We start from the raw sequence: 22,820 nt of genomic DNA on the forward strand, positions 1-22,820 counted from the left end.
ACTCTCTCTCTCTCTCTCAAAAATAAAAAATAAACATTAAAAAAATAAAATACCTGAAAATTATCTGAAAGAATTGAAAAAATTAAAGATCTAAGACTAGAAAATTGTTCACTAAAATAATAATAATAATAACAGCATATGGGTTAAATATTACTTACGCACTACTTAAGAAAAAAAATCAAGCAAATTGGAAAGTAGATATAAAGAAATTACCCAGAATGAGGATCAAAGAAACGAAGAGGTGGAATATATGGAAGAGAATGTAATCGACACGGAAGAGAGAACGGTAAGGATAGAATGTCTAATATATATAACATTAGAATTCCATGAACATAAAAAAATGGAATGAACGAAGAAGATGTAATATTTTAAGAGATGACAGATATACTTAGGGTTCTTGAGTTTGAGACCTGCATCCAGATCTGTGCTGACAGCTCAGAGCTGGAGCCTGCTTCAGATTCTGTGTCTCCCTCTCTCTCTGCCTCTCTCTCTCTCTCTCTCTCTCTCTCTCAAAAAAAAAAAATAAATAAATAAATAAATAAACATTAAAGAAAGACAATAGATATGAATTATCCAGAATTGATGAAAAACAGAAACTCTCATATTTGGGAAGGTCATGAATCTCAAGCTGGATATATAAAAGAAATCCAAACCTAGACACATAATACTGAAATTTCAGAATATCAAAGACAAAAATATCTTAAAAGCAACCAGAGACAAAATCCCTAAAGAGAAATGATTAGACTGAAATTAGATGTCTTGGTTTAACAATTGAAGGTAGAAGATGAAAATGGTATTTTTGAATTACTGATAAAATATTTCCAAAGTCCTGAAGAAATGTCAACCTAGAATTGTTTACCCAACTAAACAAGCATTCAGGAATGAGAGTGTATTGAGGATATTTTCAGATGAAACCAAACTGAGAAAATTTACTATGAATCAAAATATTTATAAAAGATACAATTCAGGAGGAAGAAGATAATTCCAGAAGAATCATTTGAAAAGAAATGTTGACTTTGAGAATCCCAAGTTCTGAGCCTAAGATTCTTATGACAGGTTTAAAGAGTTGCCTTTATCTCCAGAGACTTAGTCTCTAATCCTCTGATATCTGTGCTATTTCTTTTTATGGTAAAGGATTTGACATATCACCAGCAACCACAGAATGTTCTATATCTGTAATATGTCATCTTACTGTTTTGGTATATGACAGTGCAGTGGATAATTTTTCTGAAATGGCCACACATTGTCCATCTCACATGCTCTTTGAACGATGAGACTTTGATACTCCTTCCATATAAAGGTGTGTCTACCTATGTTCCCCACCCTTGACACTCTGAGCCAGCTTGTGACTATATAGCAGAAGCCATGCCATGTAACTTCTGAAAAGCAATGCAGTTTCTTTGCAATTCTCTCTTGCAATGCTTGCTCTTAGATCCCAGCCACCATGCTCTGAGGAAGCACAAGCAACTGCATGGGAAAATCATATATTGACATTGTGACCAACAGCTCCAGGTAAGATCCCAGCTGGCAGCCAGCACCAACTACCAGACATGTAATTGAATGGGCCTTCAGAAGATCCGGTCTTCAGCCATGGATTAACTTCCAGCCTTTGAGTCTTCCCAGCTTAGGTGTCATGAGCAGAAACAGGCCATCTCCCCTTGCCCTTTCCAAATCTTGATAATAATAACAATGAAATAGCTTTTGTTTATATTTACAGTACAAGTAGTACTTAGTCATAGGCTCCAACAACATAACCACAGTCCACTGGCTCTTATATTGAGGGCATCATGCCATGACCCTGACACTGAAAGCCCAAAGAAAGATAGCAATGGCTGGGAGGATGTCCTCATGATTCTGGACAACTCCAGTGCCTCCAGTTTGCCCATCTTATCTTCACTAACTAGTTCTCTCTCTCTCTCTCTCTCTCTCTCTCTCTCTCTCTCTCTCTCTCTCTCTTTGGTACACTCCCACCATAGATAAGTCACATGGGGACTTTTTTCTTTATATTTCTACCAGTGACTTCTAGTGATGGAAGAGAAAGTTTATTACATAGTAATTGTAAGAGTAACCACTTATTACATGGCAGTAGTAACTGGAACAGATTTTGTTACTTAGAAGTGGATGAATATCATAACAAAACATAACAAAATAATGTAACAAGACTAAAACATGTGGCATTGCCTTTGGAACTAGGTGAAGCAACCTGAATGGGAGGGGATCCTAAAGGAGAATGTTAGAAATCTAAAAGGCCTTGAGGAGGCTGCACTAAGGGCACAAAGGGAGCTAAGGAAGATGTTGTTGAGAAGGGTCCCTTGTTACATACGACCAAAAATTCGACCCAAGCTTTGGGGAACAGATACATACTATCCCCAGTGTGCCCTGCCTGAATTCCTGACCTACATAGTCAATCTATAAGCATAATAAAATAGTTGATTTTTTATATCATTGAATATGGAGCATTTTTTTAACAGCAATATTAAATGGAACAGGCAGAAATAGAAAAGATGTTCGTAGTTTTTAATGCATAGATAAATCACTATGTTGTACCTCTGAAACTAATGTAACATTGTATGCCAACTATACTGAAATAAAACAAATAAACAAATAAATAAATAAATAAATAAATAAATGCATAGATAGGCTCCCTTCCATTGATAGGACAACACTGTTACCGACTGCATTCCCAGAATTTAGCTACATGTAGCAATCACTTCCCAAAGCTGTTCTGCAAACCTTTATCTTGGGCACCCAACCCAGACACCTCTCTTGACACCCTCTAGCAGTTTAAGTAAAAGTAACAATCTTCTATCTAACCTGCCTTCATACCCAATTTTTCAGATTTCTAACCTGTGTCAGTGCAGTTGCCCTAAGGTCTTTTGAAATATTAAGGATGGGCAGTTATCTAATCAATTCATGGAAGTTGTTAAATATAAAAGAAAGGTTTCTACTAGTTAATCTCCTTCAAGAAAAATCTTACCTCCCCATTCTCCCTTCTTTCAACTCCCAAACAAAAGCCAAAAGCTAACTGAGGAAAAAGAGCAGGGGACATGCATGGATGGTAGGCTGCAAAAAACAATAGATGCCCATTGTCCAGGATGCTTTGAATGCAACTTTATAATTCTTTTCAATATAGGGTCAGGGTCTTTCCCCTCCCAATAACGTTTATATCTGCCAATGCTATATAATCTACTTTTGTGAATTCAATGCAATTTCAGCAAACTTAAAACAAATTATTTGTTTGGAATTATTAACTCATTATTTTATATTGTTTAGAACACATAACATGTCTCCACGTTTATAATTTTTACAAAGAAGAATGTGCCTGATAGTATTTGGCGGGGGGCGGAGGGGGGGGATGGGTTATTTAGCTTCTATTCCAATGCTTCTCTTAAGTGTGAGAATGACATTAAAGGGAAGTGATTTGTATATTAAGCTATAACTTTTTTTTTTTACTTCTTATTATGGACATTTGCAAAGATGTACAAAAGTAAGGAGGATAATGTAATGACATCCCATATTCCAGTTACAAATTAACCTGTAGTTATATGGGTTTATTCTGTCTGCTCACGTTTTGTTAGCAGATGCCTCTGGCTCTGATTTCATCTCTAGCAAGCAGCTCCAACTTGCAATGTCAGCTTCCCTGGCTTTCTATTTTCTGGCCTCAAGCCATTTCCAATGCCACATAGCTTTCTCAGCCTTAATGCCCAAACACAGCCTAGAAACAATTGTGTCTAGACACTCCCCAGGGCAACCCTCAACCAAAGAGGGGTTTCATGCTCCAGCTTTCTGTTCTTCCCCCATTTCTGAAAGTCATTCTTATAAATTTCTCAGATCTCAGGGTATCGAGTCATGGGTTGCCTACAGCACCAATTGCTTCCTCCCCCCTGCCTTACTGCATGGTCCTCACTTCTGCTTCCTACAACCGCCTCCCAAAAAACTTCATGCACCTGAGTTCCTTTCTCAGGGTCTACGTTCAGAGGAACCCAAATGAAGACCAGCATCCTTCATCCAGTCATACCTTTTGGTTATATTCTAAGTCTAATATTCATTCTTATGAAGACAGAATAGATCTTCTTCCAGATGCTGGCCAGTGTGGCTAACTGCCATAGAGAACTTGGGAGCAGCATAATTCTGTTTTTCTACCAAAATTAAGAGTAGATTTTCTTCCAATATTCTTGCTTAGCTAAAGAGGAAGAAAAGAGCAAATGAAGGGACAAAGAAAAGGGAGAGAGGGAGGAAGGAAGCTTAAGGAAGGAAATGAATGACCTATTCTTTCCAACAGGTTTTACTACAGAATTAAATTTTGCTTTAGGAGCTGAACATCAATAATTTCACCCACCCTATCTGAATTCTGAGCTTTTCTTCCAAATCCCAGACTAGAACCATTCTAACCCAGGAGTACCCTGAGGATGTGTTAGCGAGCAAATTGGCTGTCAGCACCTGAGATCTGGGAACACACCCAGGCCCCCAAGGAAGCTGGACCCAAGGGTCAGAGGATAGCACTATTGTAGCCTAATATCTGTAATAGGAAACAGATGCTCCCAGCTGTCACCTGCCATCAGCCTGCTCATCGACTGTTTTCAGTCCTGGCTCCTTCTGGACCAACCCAGCTGTGTAAACACACTTTTATCCACAAGCAGTCCATGGGGGCAGCCAACGGATCTGTCTTTTTTCTGTCAGAAGAGTCTGCCTGTGCTGAACATGAGGCTTAACTCATTAGAATAACAATTAAACAAAGGTAGATTTTTTTTCTTTTCCTTTTCTTTGTAATTTTTAGCCTCTATTTTCTTTGCTATCAGGATGCCTGGGTGGTGTTAGCTGATGGTTAATCTACTGAAAGCTGAGGGGCAAAGGGAAACTGTTGGAAATAGGAATGCTTTAAAGAAATATGAAGAGGCAGTATGGGAGAATGGGATGCTTTGGTTCTAGAAGTAATCACATATCTTTGGGAACATCACTTAACTTCTTTGAGCCTCATTTTCTTTTATCTGTGAAATGAAAGGGTTAGTCTAGCTGATCTCTAAGAACTTTCCCATTACTAATATTTAAAGTAATTTGTCATTCCCATGGGTGTTTAACATACTCTTTTACTCAACACATACTTTCTGAGCATCTACTACCAGCCTAGAAGTCTGAACAGCATTTTTAAAACATTAGCACTAGATTCTTGAGAGCCCAGGCTATATAGTAGGCATCTGTTTTCTTTTCTGTCTCTAGTTTCCCTTTTTTCCTCTGGTAACAATGTTCCTTGGGCTATGGAGACTGATCCCTAATCCCATTTTTTGTGGCTTTGCTGAGTCTTCCAGTCATAGCCTGGAGCAAGTATGAGCACATGATCCAGACATAGCTAATCACATACCATCCTGGGGCTATAAGGAAGGCTCAGGACTCATTCAGTCCAATCCAAATTCTTCCCTGGAATCTTACATTATTGATGTTTAAAGAGTCCTCTTTTTTTTTTTTTTTTTTTTTTTTTAAGTAATCTCTATGCCCCAAAATGGGGCTCAAACTCATGACCCCAACATCAAGAGTCATATCCTCTACTGACTGAGACAACCAGGTGCCCCCAGGGAGAGAATCCTCTTTTACATGTAGGGCCACTAAATTGGAAAGAGATAATATCTGTAGCCATTCTCTTTCTCTGTTGCATGGGAAAAGTCCATATGGAGTTGGAAAACTATGTGTTGGGAAAGGCCAACACATAAAGAGAAGCAGAGTCAAGAGATGGGGAGAGGGGCGCCTGGGTGGCTCAGCTGGTTAAATGTCCGACTTTGGCTCAGGTCATGATCTCACAGTCCATGAGTTTGAGCCCCATGTGGGACTCTGTGCTGACAGCTCAGAGCCTGGAGCCTGCTTCAGATTCTGTGTCTCCCTCTCTTTCTCTGCCTCTCTCTCTCTTTCTCTCTCTCTCTCTCTCTCTCTCTCTCTCTCTCTCTCTTTCAAAAATGAATAAGCCTTAAAAAAGTTTTTTTAAAGAAATGGGGAGAAATTTCAAATGGTCTAGTTTGAAGGTTTCTTCTTCCCAGGTATGTATGCTAACCTCTTTCTCAGCTACTTTGAGATGGCTTTATGTCACTTCCAGCCAAAAAAGTCCTGACTAATACATAGTCAAACTATTTATTTTTAATATAATTCTCACAGTGTTTGGAATTTGTCCAAGGTTAGCTCTGCTAGTGAGTAGCAGATCTGCGACCCAATCATTGGTCTCCTGAGTCCAAACCAATTCTTTTATTTTTCTGTGTTTCTTCCAACTTTGTATGATGAAAATTTTCAAACATTCATAAAACTTAAAAAGTAAAAAACAAAAACAAAACAAAACAAAAAAAACCAAGCACCTATATATCTACCATGTAGATTCTACCATTTATGTCTGGCTGTACTTGCTTTTCATGCATCTAGCCATTTCTCTATCCAGGCAATAATCTATCTCATTTTTAAAAACAAGTTGCAAAGTAAGTTGCAAAGTCCTCTTTGCTATACCCCACCCTTTATAGGCATGGTGGTATATTGGACGGGACTTGGATGGGCAAGCTTGCCCATATGCGTGATGTACAAGGGCCTCTCATGGCACAGGATGGAACCGGGGATGGGAAAGGAAGGGGGCTGGATGTGAGTCAGAGGCCTCCACAGGATAAGAGTGGTGAGCCTAGAAGAGACACACAACAAATAAGTAAAAAATCAAGTGGACAAAATAATTTTTGTTACTAATGAGTGTTATGAAGAATACAAAGCAGAGCAATATCATAGAGGATGTTTGTGTGTCAGAGAAAATAATATTAGATCAGCCCTAGGAAAGCTGCCTAGTGAACATGACTTTGGGATTATACCTCATTGAAGAAGGGAACCAATTACATCAAAATGTGGAACAAGTTTGGGGCAGAAGGAAGAGCAAGTAAAAAGGCCCCAGAGCAGCTTAGTAACAGAAAGAAACATAACACAGTACCCTCCATTCCCTTCCCTCCCCCTCCTTTTCCCCTTCCTGCTTCTACTCCTCGTCACCATCATCATCAACATCCTCATTATGACTGGAAATACGTGTGGTATATTTAATAATCAGTCATTGCTCTTTCTAGGTGGATTGAAATATTACATCTTGCTCATAACTGTGTTGGTCAAATGGTATCTTTGTAATTCTGCCATTTTCTAGACAAAGATAAACAGCTTCAAGAATAGTTTTGACACACAGAAGCCCTGTAAGCCTACGGAAACAAGCGGGTCCTAAATAGGAACATGTTGGTCTTTCACAGTTTTGCTGGTCCAAAGAACAGGCTCAAATTACATCCCAAACAACTCATGGTTTCTTATGTTGCTCTTTTAACATCGTAATTGGCAGGCTCTTGGCCAAAAAAATTGTTAGTTTGTCTTGTGTAAATGGCTTAAATATGTGTTTTAGCGTTAAAATGATCCAAAACCAACACTTTGCATTGCTTTCAAGTGCCTTTTTGACCTGCCCTCACTGGAAACCAGATTAACTTAAAGCTTTATACATGAAATGTCTCAATCTTCTGAGGGACCATTCTGCCCTCGTTGGTTTCAGGATCATGAGGAGATGGGCCTCTTCAGTTTCTTTTATTTTCAGTAATTTTTGCTTTAATTGTGGAGATATTTGTTCATAAATGAGCCAAAGAACATATGCTTCAAGTTTCATTTTTATGGTTTTTTAACCGTGCCATGAATAATGTCCAAAACATCAATATTAAACCAAATTAATACCATAACCAATCAGAAGGACATTTGGATCTAGTATGCAGTCAAATGCATTTTTCTGTAGAATTGGATTAGAAAATTGGATTAGAAATTCTGTAGAATTTCTGTAGAATTGGATTAGAAAAGTCAGAAATACCCTTAGAAACAACCAAATGGAATTTTTTAAATGCAGAAGTTATGTATACCATGGTACTCTAGAGCCACATTTACCACTGGAAAAATTTATTTCCTGGGAGCAAACCCATATTTATTAAAGGCAAATGTATCTCAAGTACAGGAGTACCTCTCTTTCAGAATTCTCAAAATGTGAATTTTTGCCCATACAAATAAGGAAATTTTGTCACTTTGCAGCAATATTTCTACAGTTGTAGGGCTGGAAGAAGCTGTGGTGAATGCTGTTGGGGCTTACCTAGATCCCCTCAGATCTCTTTGACCATTTCTGTGTCCCTCCCTTGCCTTCTGTGTTTTTGCTTTTAGGAAAACCATCACCTGTGCCTCTTTTCAGAGGCCATCTCTTGAGCTGCCAAAGACACTTTGCTAACTTTGCTGAGAGCTGGAAGTGCCTGGGAGTTCACATCCCCCTTGGGTGGCCTTTGGCCAACAAGTGAATGATAGCAGAATATAAATCCCAGCTCCTTTCCCTGACAAAAGTACTAACTTTAAGCTATAATTTCAATTTAGAGCCTCCGTGTGGGATCCAGCAGAAGCTGCGGCTCTGTGGAGATCACTTCTTTGGTTGGCTTCTTCCTCCCCTCGTCCTGTCCCCCTGACACTGGTACCTGTTTCTCTCAGAAGTCCTTCCTTAACATATTACTTACACACAAATCTTCATTTCAGGACATGTTTCTGAAGAGCCCCATGTAAGATCTGAGATGAAGTTCATCTGCTCCAAACCACTCATTCACAAAGGATTAACCCAATCTATCAATCCACAAATATTTGTTAAAGGCCTACTATATTTTGGGCCCAGTTTAGCCATGGAGAAGTAGATCTCTAGGAAAGTGGAAATGACAGAGTCCTCTGACCCAGGGTCCAAGTTATCTTCCATCAGAACCAGTGTGAGAATCCAGAAGAAGGTGTTACCAATGACAGATCCATGAATTCAGGATCATTCATACATTATTAACCACCACTTGAGGAAGGTGAGAGAGGGAGAAGTCAATGAAGATCAATTGGAAAGTATGTGCATCATCTATTCCAAAGGTAGGGAGGGAGGCCAGTAAAAAAATATCCGTGGACTTACCTAAGTCCAACAGCATTCACCGAGAAACTCTGAAACATTATTATTTGATAATTAATATCATTGTCTTCTAATCTCTATTACTTATCTCTAAAGTTTGCAAATATATGACATAATGACAGATAGGAAATTGTAGGAAATCCTCTTATTTGCCCCCAAGAGATCCTAAACACTTCTGTGGAGTAAAAACACGACTAATCTTACTGTACTTTATAATAATCCATCCAAAAAATATTTACTGTCAGCTATGGATGCTTCCTGTTTTCTAATCAGTCATGTAAATTTTTTTTTGCAGAGCTCTTGAGTACTTAGCACTTAGAATAGCCAGTGAGGAACATGGATAAATAGAGGTTATTTGGACTAGTCTGATCCCTCTCTCTTTTTTTTTTTTCTAGAACCCATTTCTTCTTCTTCTTTTTCTTTTTAAACATCTATTCATTTATTTTGAGACAGAGAGAGAGAGAGAGAGAGGCAGAGACAGAAATGGAGACAGAAAGAATCCCAAGCAGGCTCCATGCTGTCAGTGCAGAGCCCAATGTGGGGCTCAATCTCATGAACTATGAGATCATAACCTGTGCCAAAATCTAGAGTTGGATGCTTAACTGACTAAACCATCCAGGCACACCTCTGGAACCCATTTCTAAACAAACAAACAAACAAACAAACTGTAGTGATTACAATATCATCTGTGGTAGGTATAATATGCCCCCCCAAAATATGTATGTACTAACCTCAGGAACTTGTGAATACATTATTTTATAATGTAAAAGGGGTCTGTACCTCCAATTCCAATGGGAGAGGTGGAAGAGGGGAGGCTGTAGGGTTTCCCCACAACAATAACAAATGGTCCGGAAGCAGCTGGGTGTCCTCCCACTGAACTCAATTCTGACATTACCTACCTGGAGATAGCATGAGATTCCACGGGTTAAGGGCTCAGGGCCATAAGACTACCAATTGCAAGCCCAGATTGTTACCTGCGCTTCTGACCAATCAGAGTTGCCCACAACTCCCTCCTTAGGCTTGATTAATCTGTAGAGCCACTCACAGAACTCAGGAAACATTTTGCTTACTAGTGTTAAAAAGAAAATCACAGGCCCAAGTTGGTGTCACTTAGGCCAAGTCACCAAACTGGGCCTTAATACCTAACCTAACTGCAGTTTCAAACTCCCCCAGAAATATAAGTCTTACCCTGTCAATCAGGAATTTTCTGGTAAGCACCAATGAGGTAACCTGTTTCATGGGCCCTCTCCATCCTCCAAAGGAAGGTAACCCACCTAATGAGAGCCCCTTCCCTTCCACCTAAGAGGAGGTGACGTTGCCTAGAATAATGCTTTCTTTTCTTCTGCTAGTAAGTTTCTTGCCCTGCCCTCCTTCCTATAAAAACTTTCCATTTTATACAATCCCTTGGAGCTCCCCTCTACTTTCTAGATGGGGACACTGCCTGGTTAACGAATTGTTTAATAAATCCAATTAGACCTTCAAACTTAGTTGAATTTGTGTTTTTTTAACACTAGATTACCAGTTTATTGTAAAAGCCTAGAACTCAGGAACTCAGGAACTATGGAACTCTTCCATAGGGAAGAGATGCATAGAGCAAGGTATAGGGTAAATGCATGGAGCCTCAGGCCCTCTCCAGGCACACCACTCTTCCAGCACCTCCTCATGTTCACCAACCCCAGAAGCTCTCCGAGCCAGTCTGTTAAATAACAAAAATTCACCCAAGTAAAATTGAAAGCTCTAATTGGCTTTATTAATCGATTCGTGAATCGGGCAGCATCCCATCTCGCAAGTTGAGGGGGGCTCCAAAGAGCTACAGAAGAGGACAGGTGTTTAAAGGTAGAGAGGGAGTGAACAAAAGGAAATTGTTAGCAAAAAAATCTTTTTTTTTAGGCAAGGTTGCCTTCCTGAGGGGATCAGAAGAGGTCTATTGATAAATTTCCTAGTGCTGACCAGGAAATTCCATGTTGGCTGGCTAAAGGTTACATTTCTGGGGGGTTAGGTTAGCTGCAGTTAGGTTAGGTATGAAGTCTTGGGTTACTGGCTTGCGGTCTTAACCTAAGTGACACCATTTTGAGCTGTGGTTTTCTTTTTAACAAGTCTTTTCGGGTTTTTAGGGAGGCCTCATTACATTGGCATAGTTGATTAAATCACTAGCCTTTGGTGATTGATCGAATCCTTCCCCTGGAGGTTAGAGAGATGGGACTGAATTCCAATCCTCTAACCACCTGGTTGGTTTTGCTGGCAACCAGCCCTCATCATTCGGTGGGGGGAGGGGGGGGGTCCAAAAGTCACCTCATTAATAAACAAAAGATACTTTACTGCTCTCATCACTTAGGAAATTCCAAGGGTTTTAGGAGCTCTGTGCCAGGAACCAAATACAGGAGTCCTCCTTATCCTTTGAGGGTACATTCTAAGACCAGCATCCACTGCCTAAAAAAACAGATAGTACTGAACCTTATATACACTATGTTTTTTGCTATACAAACATACCTATGATAAAGTGTTTTTTTAATATTTATTTATTTTGAGAGAGAGAGAGAGAGAGAGAGAGAGAGCACAAGTGGGGGAGGGGCAGAAAGAGAGGAAGAGAGAGAATCCCAAGCAGGCTCTGCATGGGGCTCAATATCATGAAGTGTGAGATCATGACCCGAGCCCAAATCAAGAATTGGATGCTTAACCAACTGAGTCACCCAGATGCCCCAAGTTTAATTTATAAATTAGGCACAGTAAGAGATTAACAACAATAACTGATAATAAAATAGAACAATTATAACAATATACTGTGATAAAGTTATGTGAATGTGGTCTCTCTCTCTCTTTCAAAATATCTTACTGTACTGAACTTCTTGGTGAGATGATAAAATGTCTACGTAATGAGGTGAAGTGAGGTGAATCATGTAGACATTGTGATGTAGGGTTAGGCCACTATTGATCTTCTGAGCAGGAAAGGTCAGAAGGAGGATCATCTGCTTTCAGACTGAGGTTGACTGTGGGTAGGAAAATCTTGGGAAGTGAAAGCACAGATAAGGAGGGGACTACTGTGTGTATTTCTTGTTAAAAATTATAATATCACATAAGGCAAAATGAAAATAAGACTATAGATGGAATTAAGACTTAATCAGTTGATTCTAAAATAAAGAGATTATCCTAGATTACCCAGCTAGGCACAATGTAATGAGAAGGTCCTTAAACGTGGAAAGAGGAATCAGAAGCATCAGTGCCAGAGGGATGCTATGTGAGAAAGACTTGGGTAACCATTGCTAGCTTTGAAGATGAAGTGGGGCCATGAGCCAAAGAGTGTGAGAAGCCTCCAAAGCTGGAAAAGGCAAGCAAACAGATTTTCCCCTAGGGCTTCCAGAATGGAACACAGCCCTTGATTTTAGCTCAGTGAGATTCATTTCACACTACAGAATTGTAAGATTATAAATTTGTGTTGTTTGAAGCTACTAAGCTTGTGGTAATTTGTGATAGCAACAACTGCAAACTGACATAACCAATATGCTCTTCAAGTTCATTGCTACTTCTGAAGAAAGTGCAAAACTTCTGTATCATGGCCAAAATTCTTTTGTTATTGACTCAGTTTGGTTTTCATGACCTGTATTTGAAATGTCCCACTATTCTTTTTGCCTGTCATGGGGTATTCTGTATTTTCCCAGCCCTTCGTCTACTGAACTCAACTGCAATTATGTTTCAAGTGCCATCACTTTCTTCTGGCCTCCATACAAAACTAACACCAACAACAGTGAATATTTTCAAGCTTAGATGTGTTAGTTCCCCCTTGAAATTTACAGTTTGGGGTGTCTGGCTTCCTCTTCTCCTTCCCCTTCCATTTATATTCTGTTTAATTTGAGATTTTGAAGATATGATATTCAATGATGTTAGCAATAAAAACTGAAATCCAGATGGGTTTATGACAACTGGAAGAAAATTTTCAACTCCTCTGGACAAGATACATTAAGATCAAAGACACAGAGTGATGACATCAGTATCACTAAAACCCCAAATAACTCCACATGCATTTACTCACACACTCATTTATTCATTCAGTTGAATATTAACAAATATTTATTGAGAGCCGACCATGTGCTGGAAACTGTTCTAAGATTTGGGGATTTGAACAAAGATCTCTGCCCTTGTAAAATGTATTTTCTGGTGCAGGGAGGCAGGCAATAAACCAGACAGATAAGTAATATATGTTGGAGATGGTAAGTGCAACGAGAGGAAAAAAAGAGCAAGACATGTAAGATGGACTAGGGGTGCTGCAATTGAAGTTGAATGGACAAAGTGGCTTCACTTTAAAAAGTGACATTTGAGAAAAGACTTGAAGAAGTTAAGGGGCCCAGTCATTTCATACAAAAGGAGCAATCAGTTCAATGGTCATGAGACAAGAGCAAGCCTGGAGGTTTCAAGGAATAGCAAAGTCAGTGTAGCTGGAGCAGGAAGTTGGGGCGGTGGGGGGGTAAGGAGATGAGACAGAGAGGCAATTAATGAGGGAGGACTTCAAATGAAACAGGGAGCTGTGATTTGTACCCAACTACAATGTAGGAGTTTCGCTCCCCATATCAAGCAACTCTCTGACACCATCTGAGTGTTCTACAATTGAACTCAATTCTGACACTATCTACCTGGAGAGAATGTCAAATCCCACAGGTTAAGGGCTGAGTCCTACAAGACTGCTAACCCCACCACACCACCAGCTTTGGATTGGAGGTTCCAATGATCCAATCTCTGGGTCTGACTAATATGCAACAGCAGCTAATAGAACTCAGAGAAACATTGTACTTACTAGATTATTAGATTATTATAAAAGGGTATAACCCAGGAAGAGCAGATGGAAGAAATCCATAGGGCAAAGTATTTGGAAAAGGGTGTCCTTCCTTGTCCTCTACAGGCTTGGCACTCTCCCCAAATCTCCACATATTCACCCACTGGGAAGTTTTGTGTTTTGTTTTGTTGTGTTGTGTTTTATGGAGGCTTCATTCCATAGATATGATTGAGGCATCATTGGCCATTGGCAAATGCACTCAATCTCCAGCCCTTCTCCCCCTCCCCAGAGATTGTGGGGATGGGACTAAAATTTCCAACCCTTCAGTCCTGCCTTTGGTTCCCCTGGTAACCAGCTCCCATCCTCAGGTATTTTCCAAAATTCACATCATTAACATAACAAAAACATCATTATAGCTCTCATCTATAAGGAAATTCCCAGGGTTTTAGGAGCTCTGTGCCAGGAATGGAATGAAGAGCAAATATATATTTCTTATTATAAATCACAATATCACAGTAGCTTATTACATAGTTTTAAGACCAAGAGGGACATGATCTTATCATGTTTTACTATTTTTTTAGCTTTTATTTATTTAAATAATCTCTACACCCAGTGTGTGTCTTGAACTCACTTCTCCAAGATCAAGAGTCCCATGCTCTCCAAATGAGCCAGCCAAGAGTTCCCAATCTTACATATTTTAAATGGGTTGTTCTAGGGGCACACGGGTGGCTCAATCAATTCAGCATCCAACTCTTGATTTCGACTAGGGTCATGATCTCACAGTTTTTGAGTTTGAGTCCCAGGGTAGGCTGTAAACAGACAGCACAGAGCTTGCTTGGGATTCTCTCTCTGTCCCTCTGTCTCTGCCCCTCCCCTGCTCAGGCACTCACTCCCTTTCTAAATAAATAAGTAAATAAATACTAAAACATTTTTAAAAACAAAAAATAAAATAAATGTATTGTTCTAGTTTCTGACTACTGTAGAGGAACAATGGAGAAAGATAAGGGACACCATTCATGAGACAACTTTAGTAATCTAGGTAAGAGATAATGATGGCCAGGACCAAGGTGGTAACAGTGGACATGGTAAAAAAATGGTCAGATTCTAGTTATATGTTGAAGCTAGAGCCAACATGATTTTTTGTTTGATTGCATGTGTGCTATTTGAGAAAGAGAAAATTAAAAGATGACTCCAGGCTTCTTGGCCTTAAGAAAGAAAGATGGCATTTTCAATCAGTGACATGCAAAGGCTATAGATGCAAACTTCGATGGAGTAGGGAAAGATCAGAAGGTCCAGCTGGGGCATGTTAACTTCGATATATCTAATAGATAATCAAGTGGAGCTACCAGCTTGGCAGTGGGATATGGGAATATAGCATTTGTGGGACATTTCTGGGTTGGAAATATATATTTGAGACTTATAAACATATAGTTCATGTTTAAAAATCATGAGAATAAAAATGAGATCACCTAAGGGAGTGGGTGTGACAAAGAAGAGAAGGGTCAAAAACTGAGCCCTGGCATTCAGCATTAGGATGGCAAGGATATGAGGAAAAACCTGCCAAGAAGGCTTTGAAGGAGTCGGTGGGGTAGGAGGTATTAAACAAAATTTGGGGGCACCTGGGCGGCTCAGTGGGTTAAATGTCCAACTTCGGCTCAAGTCATGATCTCATAGTTGGTGAGTTTGAGCCCTGCTTTGGGCTCTGCGCTGACAGCTCCAAACCTGGACCCTGTTTCAATTCTATGTCTCCCTCTCCCTCTCTGCCCCTCCCCAGATTGTGCTCTCTCTCTCTCTCTCTCTCTCTCTCAAAATAAACAAATAAACTTTAAAAAATTCAAATGAGTAAATTTGAAGATCTAAAATTGGCTTTATTAAATGATTCTCAATCAGGCAACATCCCACCTAGAAAATAGAAGGTAACTCCACTGAGCTAAACAGAAGTTTGTAAAGGGAGAGAGAGGGCATTAAAAAAAAGAAGAAGAAAAAGATTTATTAGCAAGTAATGCATAGTTTAGGCAAAGTTGCCTTCCTAAGGGGAGGGAAAGGAGTCTATCAGTAAATTTCCATTATTAACCAGTAAATTCCATGTTGACTTGTTAAGGGTTACATTCCTGGGAGGATTAAACTGCAGTTAGGTTAGGGATTAAAGTTAGGTTTAAACTGCAGTTAGGTTTAGTGACTTGGACCTGAACCTAAGTGATGCCATTTGGGGACAGTTTTGCTTGTTTGTTTGAGATTGAGAAAGAGAGAGCTCACACAGGAGCAGGGAAAGGGCAGAGAGAGAGAGAGAGACAATCTTTAGTAGCCTCCACATTCAGTGGGGAGCCTGATGTGGGGCTTCGTCTCATGACTGCGTGATCATGACCTGAGCTGAAATCAAGAGTGGGCTGAGCTGACTGAGCTACCCAAGCGCTCCTATTTTTTTGTTTTGTTTTGTTTTTAAATTTTTTTAATGTTTTTGTTTTTGAGACAGAAAGAGACAGAGCATGAGCAGGGGAGGGGTAGAGAGAGGAGACACAGAATCTGAGGCAGGCTCCAGGCTGTGAGCTGTGAGCATAGAGCCTGATGTAGGGCTCGAACTCATCAACCGTGAGATCATGACCTGAGCCAAAGTTGGACGCTTAACTGACTGAGCCACCCAGGCACCCCTGTTTTGTTTTGTTTTTTAACAGAGGAAAAACAGTAGAGAGTGGAGACCTGAAAGCAAGTGAGGAAGTGTTCTCAGGAAGAGGGAGAGACCAAGTGAGACACAGAGTGGTAATCATCCATTAGATACCAGCTTAGAAGTCATTGGTCAGCCTTGACTGGAACAGTTTCTTGGAGTGCTCATGGCAAAGCTTAATCTGGGTCAGCTTAAAGGGAGGAAAACCCAGACAGTTCTTTTGAAGAGTTTTGTTTATCAAAACTAAAGTGAAGCAAAGAACAAAGCTATATAGCAAGAGAAGTGAGGTCAAGAGAATGTTTTACAACGAGAAAAATAACTGCATGAATAATTGTGCTGATGGGGATGATCAGAAGGAGAAGGAGAAATTGATGATGTGAGAGCAAAGGGAAGAATTGTTGGAGCTCTTTTCTTGAATAGGCCAAAAGAGAATGTGTATAGGTCAGTGGTTCTGAAGCTCTAGTGTGAATCAGAATCCTCTAGAGAGCCTGCAAAAACCCAGTTTTCTGGGCCCCACCCCCAGAGCTTCTGATTCAATGGGTCTGGGGTAGAACCTGAAATTCTGCATTTCTAAGTTTCCAGGTAGTGTTGATGCTGCTGGTTTGAGGACCACACTTTGGGAACCACTGGGTAATTGGGAAGGGGTTGTTGACTCTAAATAGGAGTCAATCCTTTAATCTATAGTAACAGATTCATTCATTGAAGTAGTTATACAAGAGAGTTTATTTTGGAAAGATGCAGCCAAGAAGACAAAAACAACTAATGTAGCCAATCTCTGTCTTAGCCTATATAACTTACAAGAACCTGGCGTTGCTCCCGAAGAGAAGTCATTCAGGATAAGTCTAAGTTTGCAGGCACACTACCTTCACCTCCATACTAACTGAGCCATTTTTCTGATGTCCAGCCAAGTAGAAACACTCGGTTCACATAATCACTCCGTTTACATGATTGGAACGCCTCCGAGGCCACTCCTGGCTGGGCTTCTGCAACATTCTTGGGAGTCCCAGGTGCATCACACCCTTAGCTTTCTCTTTCCAATGCATGTTCCACAACATCGCAAAAGAGCCTAACTAAATGTGATTGTGTTGTTTTGCTGGCCAGCATTTGGAATTGTGATTAGCTGGGGGCCAAGCCAAAAACCTCAAGAAGCCTGAGTCTTGTATTTTCTTTTATTTTTTTTGTTCTTATTGCAATGTTCATCGCTTGCCAGAAACGGCCACTAACCATCAACCTTTCCATAATGTTTTTTTCTATTTTCTCATGGCAGAGATGGGTAGAGTGATATATGCTCAGAATGGAACAACAGCAACTTTCCTCTGCATAGCTGTTAGGGGTTTAAAAATATTTTTATATTCAATTTATTATGTCCATTTTATTTTTTAGTTTTTTAATGTTTATTTATTTTTAAGAAGGAGAGACAGAGTGAGAGTGGGGGGAGGGCAGAGAGAGGGAGACACAGAATTTGAAGCAGGATCTAGTCTCAAAGCTGTCAGCATAGAGCCCAACGTGGGGCTTGAACCCATGAACTGTGAGAGCATGACCTGAGCCAAAGTCAGATGCTTAACCAATTGAGCCACCCAGGTGTCCCATATTATGCCCATTTTAAACACGAGGAAACTGAAGCTCCCAGGAATAAGTCAACTCTATGGGTCTTTGAATTCTGAATTTTTTACATACAGCACTATATAAGTTTAAGGTGTGCAGTATAATGAGTTGACTTACATATATTGTGAAATGATTATTGCAGTGAAATATTGGGAACAATAATGCAATGAACCCAAGGCCCACCAGGGTGTGAAAAAAAAAAGATCAAGGAAGTTAGTAAGTGAGGCTTTGACTTAAGCAAGGAGTGGAACCAGGATGGAGATCAGCACTTGCTCTCAAAGGAATGACACAAATAATAATGTTTTTGTATGGTTACACCAAACACTGGATCAGGTTGGATGTTGTCCACAGTTGGAGTTGGATGTCCAGAAACCCTCAATGGAAGGAAGACTTTGGACCCTTATCACTTGTCACTTTCTTCTCTGTTCCCAATATCTTATTCCCTAGAACCATGCAAAATGAAACTGCACATGATGGCAAAGAAGACTGTGGTCATGGACCTGAGAAGTAAATAAACAAGAAAAGAAGAGAAAGGAAGAAGCAGAACATGGGGAAGAGAAGAAAAAATTTTAGGGCATTTTCTGTCAGGAAGTAGAGAAAAAGGTAAAATCAAAGATGATCCTATTTAACATAGAATGACACACCTCTGAGGTGGAGGCATCATGCACAGAATGTTAACATGTCTCCCACTGAATGCTCCGGGGGTGACATCCCCTCCAGCCCAGTCAATGCCTCATTTTACGACAGGAACTTCTCCAAACAAGTTTCCATATTAAGGCTTTTCATTGAGCCCACTTCCCAGAATTGGGTCCTGGCCTCCTTTTCAATTGCAGAATATGAATCAGAATCATAGTTAATGATCCTGAAAAATAAAACAAGATACTCCTTTTACTTGAAGAAAGAAATAAATACACTGTGTGGTAATTTTCTGATGCATTTCAGAATAATCTTCATGTTAACTCAGTGGGAAAGTAATTAGATTTCCTCTGAAAGAGAAAACATTATCTCCCACATTGAAAAAAAAGAAAAGGAAAAAACCAAGGTCAATAGATTCCAGGGCTGGGACCTACTACAAATGTTCCTGGTTTTGAAAGGAATTTGTTCTGACCTCACTTTTAAGGGACTCAGCATATGTGTCTTGAGCTTATTTTCCATTTGCTAATTAAAAGTTCCTTGTCAGCAGTATTTATCACTATTATTATTGGTAAGTGAATCATCCTCTTTTTCCACCAAATCTATTTTCCAGGCTTACCCGTTCTAAATGCTGGCTTACCACTCACCCATAGGTGCCAAAACAATGCACTCAGATGAGCCTCCTCTGCATTTCTCTGTCAAATCCTTTTGCTCTAATCTGACACTGAAAGTCTTAATTGAATGATTGCCTGCTTTAAAAATGTTCTGGATTGACATCTGTCTTACTCTCAAAGCAAACATTTTTTAACATTCTTTTAAGACCAGGTCAGAGGCCCTTAACAAGGCATCATAAAAGAAAGAGATTTGCCTTCAGCTTGGTGTCTTCCAGGGTAGAAATGTGAATTTCTAAGTCTTGCAGATGCATGAATTTCCAGGGCAGTTTTGTAGATCCATACCCCCTCTGTGTTCATGAAAAACCATGGCAATGGAGACTTTAATAAATGCATTAATAAAGGGCCACTCCAAAGCTGTTATTTATTTTTTAATTTAAATTTTTAAAAAACTTGTCATTTTCAAATAAATTTCAACTTTTAAAAACAATGCAAAAAATACTACAAAGATGTTTGTATATCCTTCATCCAGCTTCTCCAAATGTTGACAACTTACATAACCATAGATCAGTTATCAAAATCAGAAAATTAACATTGATTCAATACTGTTAGCTAATCTACAGCCTTTATTCGAATGTTTCTAGTTGTCCTACTAATCTCCTTTTTCTGCTTCAAGATCCAATCCAAGATCACATGTTGTCTTTGGTTTTCATGTCTCCTTAGCCCCCTTTATTTTTGGACAGTTACTCAATCTTTCTTCATCTTTCAGGACCTTGACCTGTTATTGGGGCCAGTTATTTTATAGAATGTCCCTCAAATTGGGGAACCTACTTTCAAAGAATTGCCTTTCCCTTTCACAATCCTCGTATCAAAATTCTAGAAGGGTATTGGAGTTCTACTCTTGTGAGCAAATGTGTGGTAGGATGGAAAATGGTGAAATCATGCCAAACAAATACTTATTTCTTCTACAGTTTAGGGACATCCTGAAAAATAAGGCCTCAAGAAATTAATCTCATAAAAGCTTATATGGTTCAGTCTGAAATGTGGCCATCCTTTTCAAAGAAGCAATCAAGATGGGTGTAATCAGTTACAAACAACAGACAAGGAAAGTCAAACTAGTTTGAGCCAGAGAGAAGACTTATTGCCACATGCAACTAAGAAATCTGCAGGTAAGATGAACTTCAGGAAAGGGCTGATTCAGTCCCTCCAGGGTCTTTCTACCTTAATTATTCTTCCCACAGTGTTGGTTTTATCCCAGGGCTGGCTGTTTCTGTGGTCACATGGTAGCCACCAATAACAACTGGGGGACATGCTCCCTCATTCACATTCAGAAAAATCACTGAGAATTGTCTCTAACCCAGTCACTAGGTTATAGAATGTACTGAATCCCAGGGCACCTGGATGGCTCAGTCGTTTAAGAGTCCAACTTCAGCGTGGGTCATGATCTCACGGTCTGTGGGTTCAAACCTTGCATCAGGCTCTGTGCTGACAGCTCAGAGCCTAGAGCCTGCTTTGGATTCTGTGTCTCCCTCTCTCTCTGCCCTTGCCCCGCTCACACTCTCTCTCTCTTTTTTACACTCTCTCACTCTCTCAAAAATAAACAAACATTAAAAAAAAATTAAAACAACAACAACAACAATGTACTGAATCCCTTAAATCAATCATAGGTCACCGCTTAACCTAAGAATAGGACCTCTGTCACCCAGTTCACATGTGGGGTGCTTTTAGAAGAAATGGGTGCTATGTAGGCAATTAACTTATGTGGGGAATAAGCTTAGAAATTCCCTGAGCCTGTATTGATGGGTTAACAAGGCACCTTTCTTTTGTTAATCAGCTCCACTCTGGGCAGCTTCATCCCCAGTGCAGCGGTCTATAGCCCTATTTACCTGTTTACTTAATTTGGTCCTTCCCTCCTGTGAAAGCAGCTTTCTGCTATAGTACTAAATTGGCAGCCTCTTTTGCCCTGAATACCTAATCTTGCTTACCTCATATACCTTTTATTGGGAGTCTTTGCCCCTCCTACTTAATTCTGGGGGTCTTAGCCCCCCCTTCTCTATCCTTATTCACCCAATCTTGTTTACCCAAACTTGGGTGTGAGCATCCTACGGCTTTGTAATTCTTTATGCCTTGTTAACACATAAGTGCAGGCTCAAGGAATTCCTAAGCTTATTCCCCACAGGTATCCACATATCCCAAATATGCTTTTCCCATGATCTCTATCCCATAAATAGTTCCATGGAGTCATCCTTGACTTCTCTCTTTCTCTCACATCACACATCTGATCCATCAGGAAACCCTTTCTACTCTACCCTCAAAGAGTATCCAGCATCCAATCACTTCTCATTGTCTCCACCAGCCTGCTCCAATCTATTACTCTATCTTGCTTGGATTATTGCAATAGTTTCTTGAAGTTTTATCTCTTCTAAGCTGTCACCTAAAGTTCATTCTCCACTATACAGCCAGTGATCCTTTCAACCAAAAATCTGACTGTGTTACCTCAACTGCTTGAAACCTCCATAGTAATCTCCTTGAAATGTCTTGTCTCACTCAGTAAAGTCTTTACCTTGTTTGATGCTCTCCTGGGTCCAGCTCCCAATTAAACTCTGACCACTCTCCTCCCATCCACCCCCTTGCTCCCTTTGCTCCAGCCACACTGGCTGCCATTTTGTTCCTTAAACATGCCAGGCAGGTCCTACTACAGAGCCTTTGGACCTCCAGCTCTCTGTCTGCCAAGCTCTTTCCCTAGATAGCTGATGATTTGCTCCCTCACTTCCTTCATATATCACCTTACCACTGAGTATTCACTGATACTAAAGATTTTATTATTGCTTCTGTTTGGTGCAATAATGGTATTGTAGATTGTGCTGAAAATGTTCTCATCTGTCATGACTGCATACCTATGGACAGGATGGCATGGTGTCTTGGTTTGGTTTGCTATGTGTGATTGTGATTGTGTGTATGTGTACATGTGTGGATGTGTGTGAAGACAGAAGGGAAATAGGTGAAACATGATTAGAAAAATATTGTTCATGGGTGCATCTAAATGGGTGAAACCAGGTAATGGGTCATTCTATTTTCTCTCCTTTTGTGTATTTAAAATTTCCATACTAAAAAGCCTTTAAATTACCTTATCATAGACTCCTTTCTGACCACATCTCTCTTACCTTTTCCTTAGTTATCTTTGTAGTTCTTATCAACATCTGACATAATACACATTATTTGTTTGTTTATACCTTCTCCTTCTGATAGAACATATGTTCTAGTAATGTTTCCTTGAATGTAAGAATGTAAATTCCATGAATATTTACCGAACATTGTTGTGTGCTAGTCACTGTTCTAAATACAATGTTTTGTTCATTTGATTCCCTATGCCTACACTGATTAACACATAGCAGATGTTCAAGAAATGCTTTTTAATTTAATGAAAGATATGCATGGAAAAGAATGACCAGATTATGGACAAGAGATAAGATGCTAATATTATAGTTTGAGCTCCTGGATCCAGCTGAACCTGAAAACCTAACTTTGGGTTTTGCAATTGCATAAGTCAATAAGCTCTCATTTTTTATTGGGCCAGTTTGAACTGGTTTTTCAGGA

The sequence above is a fragment of the Panthera leo genome, chromosome A3 (assembly GCF_018350215.1).
Source record: "Panthera leo isolate Ple1 chromosome A3, P.leo_Ple1_pat1.1, whole genome shotgun sequence".
NCBI lineage: Eukaryota > Metazoa > Chordata > Mammalia > Carnivora > Felidae > Panthera > Panthera leo.